The sequence below is a fragment of the Erpetoichthys calabaricus genome, chromosome 1, assembly GCF_900747795.2.
Source record: "Erpetoichthys calabaricus chromosome 1, fErpCal1.3, whole genome shotgun sequence".
In the NCBI taxonomy this organism is placed as follows: domain Eukaryota; kingdom Metazoa; phylum Chordata; class Cladistia; order Polypteriformes; family Polypteridae; genus Erpetoichthys; species Erpetoichthys calabaricus.
The window spans coordinates 108,662,315-108,669,398 of record NC_041394.2 but is presented as its reverse complement, the minus strand read 5'-3'; positions in this window follow the sequence as shown (position 1 = coordinate 108,669,398).

Below are 7,084 nucleotides of genomic sequence, written 5' to 3'. Positions count from 1 at the left end.
ACATACGTTAATGGCAGCGAAGGCAACAACGGGCTTCTCACACAGCACAGGCAAATCGATTACAGCTCCAAAACAACACGTCCCAAATACTACACATGCAACAACGCGCCTCTCAAACGGCACAAGCAAAACATACACCAGGAAAATTCATTCGGATTAATGAATGTCATTTGCAATCATTGTCATTCAGTTCACTTCCCTGAAGAAACAACTGGCAATACAAGTTATACATTTACACGTTGTTGTCAAAAGGGTCAAATTAGACTGCCTTCTTTACATTCATATACTGAATATCTACAGAAGCTTATAACTGACGATGTACCTGAAAGTGAAATCTTTATCAACTACATTAGATCCTACAAATCGGAATCCACTATGAACATTAACGGTGGCACTGCACGTGACATCCGTCTTGAAAAAATGTTTATTGATGAATGTTCAATGGCATGAACAAACGTTTATGAATAATAATATTTGATTTGGAGGAAAGGTACTTTTATGAGGAGGAGATTTTAGACAGTGATTAGCTATTCTTCCAGATACCATGCACTCAGCTATTGTTCAGTGCACCTTAAAATACGCAGACAATTGGCATTGCTTTCAAAAGATACAGTTAGTAAAAAAGATACGATGTCCAGAACCAGATCATAACAATTGCTTATTACAACTGAGAGATGGTACACTCACCAATACAGATGGACTTCACCCACATATTATTACAATTCCTCAAGCCTTTATCTGCGACGACTTAGTTACAGAGAGATTTGGAACAGCAATCTCATTAGACCAAATGCCCCTTTTAACACAACGCACTATATTATATCCAAAAAATATTAATGTGGAAAACATAAATAGCCAAGTCATTCCATTACTTCCTGGAAAGACACAACTCTTTCTAAGCTCTGACAAACTTGACTCTGATCACAACAATAACCATCTTAAATGACCTTACAAGTTCTGAGCTGGAATTACCTTTTACACTTAAACGGCGTGTACAAAGAAATTTTCAAATAAACCTTTACACTGTGCCACACACTTTATTGTTTGCTTTCTATTTGCATCATCTACACCGTCACACTATTCTATATCTCATTCATACATCACGCTCTTTGTCATTCCCAACACCAGGGGTTGGCGAGCGAAGCGAGCAGGGGGCGGAGCCCCCTAGTTTGTACTAAGGACAGAGACCTAATTAAGTTAAAAGCGGAATGTTATTTAGAGACAATAGCTGAAGCTTTTTCCTGCCCTTCAAAAAAAAAAACTATTTTGCAATAATTATTATGCAGATGATCAACCCAAACCCAATGCCCTCTACAAACATACATTTAGTGAATTATAAGCAAATTCCATTAAACCAGGTTAAAGTTATTAAAATGTTGAGATTTCTTTACATGTTTGGAAAAGCATAAACAGGATTACCTGTACCACTGTCGCTATAAGGAACTGTGTATTTAACTTTTTTTTCTGTATGTGCTTTAGTGACGCTTCGATCAAGTTGACACAGTGTGGACATCATGCCCTGGAAGCCTTTAATCGGTCTGTGACACTAAACTAAATGTATTTCACTGTACTGGAAAAACAAAAGAAAGTACAGCCCAAAATAAAAAAGAAGCTATCGCCTAGTATATTTACAAGAGAAAGCTTTGATCGATTTTTTTTTTATTTTTAACTAAGAACTGGCAATGACATACTGCAATTAGATAGCTTATGAAAATCATATAGTCGACTTGTAAAAGTTTCTTTACGTTATTCTCTAAGGTACATCACTAGTCTATTGTTATGTAGAGGCGGGCCAGTGATGGGATGCCTGTGGTCTGTAGAGGTGGGCCATTGGTGAGTCACGGCGAGCCATTGGTCAATGAGGGGCCAGCTATTGATTTGGGAACTTGTCCACAAGCCCGTGACACTAGCCCGTTAAAGTCAAACATAACAATACAATACTATATACTCAATGCTTAAACACCTCTCATTGCTCCCCGAACCCAACATGCAGCAACATGTGTTAGCAATTACTTTTTCAATGTGAAAAAAAGAGAAAAACACTTCTAAAAAAGGAGACTTTTTGCAATAATGTCCTACACAATCCCTTAGGAAAAAAAGAAATGATTTAGAGCAAAATTTACAATTTAATTAACTGACATACAGAACTAACACACAACACTCTGCATTGTTTACAATTCGGACAAAAAAACGTAGTTGTATCAACTCGTCAGCAAGCAATCCAGCAATTTTCAGCAACTACTGACAGTGGCCCTGAAAAACTAAATGTACAGTACACTTAATGCTCTAACCCCCCCCCCCCCCCCCTCTCATTTTTCACAAAGACATCTCCAATGACAATTAGGATAAAAATGAAAAAGGCAAAAAAAAATATGTAACAGGAATAGAAATTCATATGCATGCAGAGAAAACACAAACCCAGATAAATATAATAAAGTAAGTGCTGTCCATGCAGTCAAGGGTGATACTAGCTGTTTTGAGGGGCCAAATGAGCCCAATTTTCTGCATGCATCTGCAAGAAAAATGTTCGTAGGAGTCAAATCCTCAACTGCTACGAATCGTCGTCAACATGGGGGTTTTGGCTAAAAATGAAGGGTACAACATAAACAACTATTCAAAAAATAGCAAGAATGAAACAACAGTAATAGTGATCAAAGTGGCTTAGTGAAAGATACACAAATGTGCAAAAGACAGTTAAACGATCAAAAGGGCAAGCGGACTGCAGCTTTCTTTGACTGCATTCTGTAAAGCTGGTGGAATTCAGGAAAAAGAGAGAATGAGAAATATACAAGATATTTCTTCAAAAAATTCAAAGAACAAAGAAGACAAAGCTTCATAAAAATCTTAAGAGATTGGAATTAGGGGAATAAAGATCAAATAAAATTTTTGGAAGTATTGTAAAAATGCTGTAAAAAAAGTATCCAAGGATGGTTTGAAAAAATATATTACATTAGAAAAACTACAAGAAGCTTTAAAGAAAAGCGCAAAAAAAAAGTCAGCAGGAACCTATGGTTTCCCATTGAGTTTTATATAACCTTTTGGTACTGCTTGTGGAAATCTGCTGGATGTTTACAGAGAAGTTAGCACACTGTGCAAAACCCCAGAAACATGGAAGAAGTTTGTCACAACCCTGATCCCTAAAAAAGGAGATATATGAGAGATAAAAAAAAACTGGAGACCAATTACACTGTTCTGTACAGACTATGAAATATGGAGCAGAGTACTGACAAATTAAATCAGAGGAAAGTTGGAAAATATCATAGAGGAGGATCAAGCCTGTGCAGTACCAGGATGTAATATTGTGGATAATTAAATACTCTTGCAGGAACTATTAGAATATACAGAGGACACAAAAATTCCAACTGCAATCTTAAGTTTAGATCTGGAAAAAGCCTACAATGTTTTAGATCACAAGTATATTTGGGAAATGCTAGAGAAGATAGACTTTCCTCAAAAAATTATCCATTGGATTAAAACTTGTTATGAAGACATAACAAATTAAAATCAATGGGCACCTTTTCAACAATTATTAAAATAGAAAGAGGCATAAGGCAGTGTTGCCCACTTTCACCCACCCTCTTTGCCCTATTAGTAGAACCACTACTGCAACAAATTAGAAAGGCAAAGAAAACAGAAGGAGTAAAATGCCTGGAAGTGCTTCCTGATATCTCTCTAAGGATGCCTCTAACTTGTACTAGGCATGAGATACAACTTTCTCCGAGTGCCCAAGGGCATTTTTTGTCAGTTGAATATCTGATAGTATTCCCCATCAGGGGTTGTCTACTGTATGTTACACAGATGTTTGAGAACAGTGGCTAAGATGGCTGGGGTTCACCCCACTGGTCCGAAGTATGATCCTGGTATTGCAAAGCTTCCGGGAGTATTCTAAGAAAAGAAGCCCCACCACTCAAGCAAGGAAGAGGTTCATAGGCAGATAGACAGGTATAACACAGGTTCAAATGTTTTTTAAGATGTTCCGGTAGGTGTCAAGAAGTGGATGTGCCTCATGCCTTCCTGCCTGTCTATCTAGACTCCCAATTACTATCACCTGAAGAAGACAGCGAGAATGGATTTTGATGCTGGCTAATCACAAATCAACTTTCATTGGCCATTTCATTTTTACATCTTTCCTATTTTTTTTCTCATTTCAACCACATTTGCTTTCTTTCCAGTCTGCCTGTTGCTTTCTTCCTGCTTTCTCCCCTAGGGTGCCTTCAACTTGGCAAAATACCAGGCACAAGAAGCGACTTTCTCCAAGTGCCCCTACCAGACTGGCCTTTAGCAGCATTGCATCTTGGTGTCTTCTGGGTTGTGGAGGTTTTTGCAGGTGTGTTTTTGTCAATTTAGTATCGGACAGTCTCCCCCATCAGGGGTTGTCTATTGTATATTACACAGTGGCTGGGGTTCACCCCACTGGCCAAAGGCATGATCCCTGTATTGTAAAGCTTCCGGAAGTATTCTAAGAAAAGATGTCTCACCAGCCCATTAAGCAAAGAGGATGTTGGTAGGCAGATAGACAGGTATAACACGTGTTAAAATTTTCTCTGCAAAGTCCTGGTAGATGTCAGGAAGTGGATTTCCCTCAAGCCTTCCTCCCTATCTATCTAGACTGCATTTTGCTGTCACTTAAAGGAGACAGTGAGGATGGATTTTGATGCTAGCCAGTCACAAATCACTTTCATTGGCCAATGCAAATGAACTGTTACCTTTAGTAAATGTTTAACACCCATACCCTTTCATTCTTCTGTCTTTCTTAGTTTTTTTTTCTGATTTCAACCACATTTGCTGACTTTCAACCTGGCAGTGTAAGAGACTCAAAAATCAACTTTCTCCAAGTGCTCCTGCCAGGCTGGTCTCAACTAAGCAGCATTGCATCTTGGCTACAATATTATCTGCAGGTGTATTCCTGTCAGTTTAACCTAGGCCCCCACCTTTTTACTCTATTATAGTTCTATTAAGATGCACACTTCCAGACTACTTAAAAGCCTCTACCTGAGCACTATTTAGAGAATTAAATGTTGTTAAATAGCTGTTTACAGCATCTAAGTGATTTTGATTTCTGTCACCCATGGCAACAAGTCAGGTCAGGTCAGGTTGGGGAGCATGCATTGGTACAGCATGTTGCTACACCCACCACACAATGAAACAGCTCGGGTCTCGGTTGGCAACCCCCAAGGTAGACGTGCGGTCCTGTCCCACCCACCACACAATGAAACAGCTCAAGATCTCAGTTGGCAACCCCCAAGGTAGACATGCGGTCCTGTCCCACCCACCACACAATGAAACAGCTCGAGATCTCAGTTGGCAACCCCCAAGGCAGACACGCGGTCCTGTCCCACCCACCAGAAATGACCATCTATCTGTCACAGCCTGGTATTACATGGGCGTCCCCTTAGCTAGGTCGAGCCGCTCGGGTCGTCAACAATGGGGATTGTGGCCAAGACAGTTGAGGTTTGGTCCACTGGCCTGAGGGATGATCCATGTATTGCAGAGCTTATGGGAGTATTTCTTAAAAAGATGACCCACCAGCCCATTATCCAAGGAAGAGACAGGTAGGTAGGCAGAAAGACAGGTAAAACACATGCTTTAGCTACCTATACTAAGCAATTATACCAGCCTTTATTTGAAATATTTGTATTTAGTGGTAATGATGATAGATTTAATTGTTTACTGCACTAATTTTACTGATATAAAACATACTAGCGTCTGTGCTTCTGACTTTTTTAATTTAACTGTTAACATGTTTTTTTTGTTTTATACGATAGTAATTTGATCAGCACATTTTATTCCAAATGGGAAATTAACAATATAAGGTTTCAGTGCTATTATAGAGTATGAAAAACACTTTTAAAATTCTGATGAAGAAAAGGGGTACCAACATGATCTGTGTGTTGGCCCCCATCATCCGTAATCTACCACTGCAGCCAAGTATTGTTTCGATCAAATTAATGTCACATTGTACAACAGAATAAGCAACGATAACAGGATGCACCATTTTACAAAAGATGCTCGTATCATCTCAGTCTCGTCCATTACGGGAGATGGATGTCTGAAGCGGAGCTCCATTGCAGCAGCTCTATTTTTTCTCATTTTTCTTATTATCCCGAGGTATCCTGTATTTACCCAACCCGAGGAGTTTCTACCACAGTATATAAACATGAGTAACAAGAAACTGGGTCAGAAAGAAAAGGAAAAGAAACTTAAAGCTAGACCCAAGTCTAGACATGCATCAAGCCCAAGTGCAAGGTATGGCCTTTCAGAGACTTTCAGAGACTGACCTGGAACAGACAGGCGAAAGCCCAGACTTCCCAGGACTTCCGCTGCATCATCTCCAGTCGAGAGCGAAAATGGGAGCAAAGGTGCAAGTGATGTAGGTCACGATAGCTCGCCGATTCCAGAAGATCGCTTGAAACTAGAAATGGCGGAGGCATCAGCTGTAACTGGGGTTGCCACTTCACCCGCAGAGCAGGAAAGTCTAAACGATTCATCCGAACTGAAGAAAATGATTGCAAAATTGGCCACGGTCACGGCCATAAATGAGCTCAAGAAAGATATTCAGAAAAATATGAAGAAAGAAATGAATGGCTTGCTCAAGACAAACGAGAAGCTGTGGCTGGAGATGCAAGAGTTGCGGCAGGATAATAAAGACTTGGAAAAAGTATATACTGTATAATCATTTTGATGCAACCTTTAAAAGTATTCTGGGAAAAATTGAGGAACACATTCAAGAAAATGCGTCTTGCCAATCAGCTGGAAGACGTTAAGCAGACATTCATGACTCAAATTGATTGGACACCTTCCTTTTTATTATTGCAGATCAGTTTACCTACGGACAAATATCACAAGTATAAACATAATGCTCTTTATCAACAAAATTTGCAGTCTGTATGGAAAAAATTAAGCAAGACTTGCATAGATGGTCAACCCTTCATCTCACTCTAGCTGGAAAAATTAACGTTGTTAAGATGAATATCCTTCCTAAGCTTCTCTTTTTATTTCAAAACATTCCAATATACACCAATAAATCATTTTTTAAGCAATTAGATTCAACCATGACCTCATTTATTTGGGACTTAAAACATCC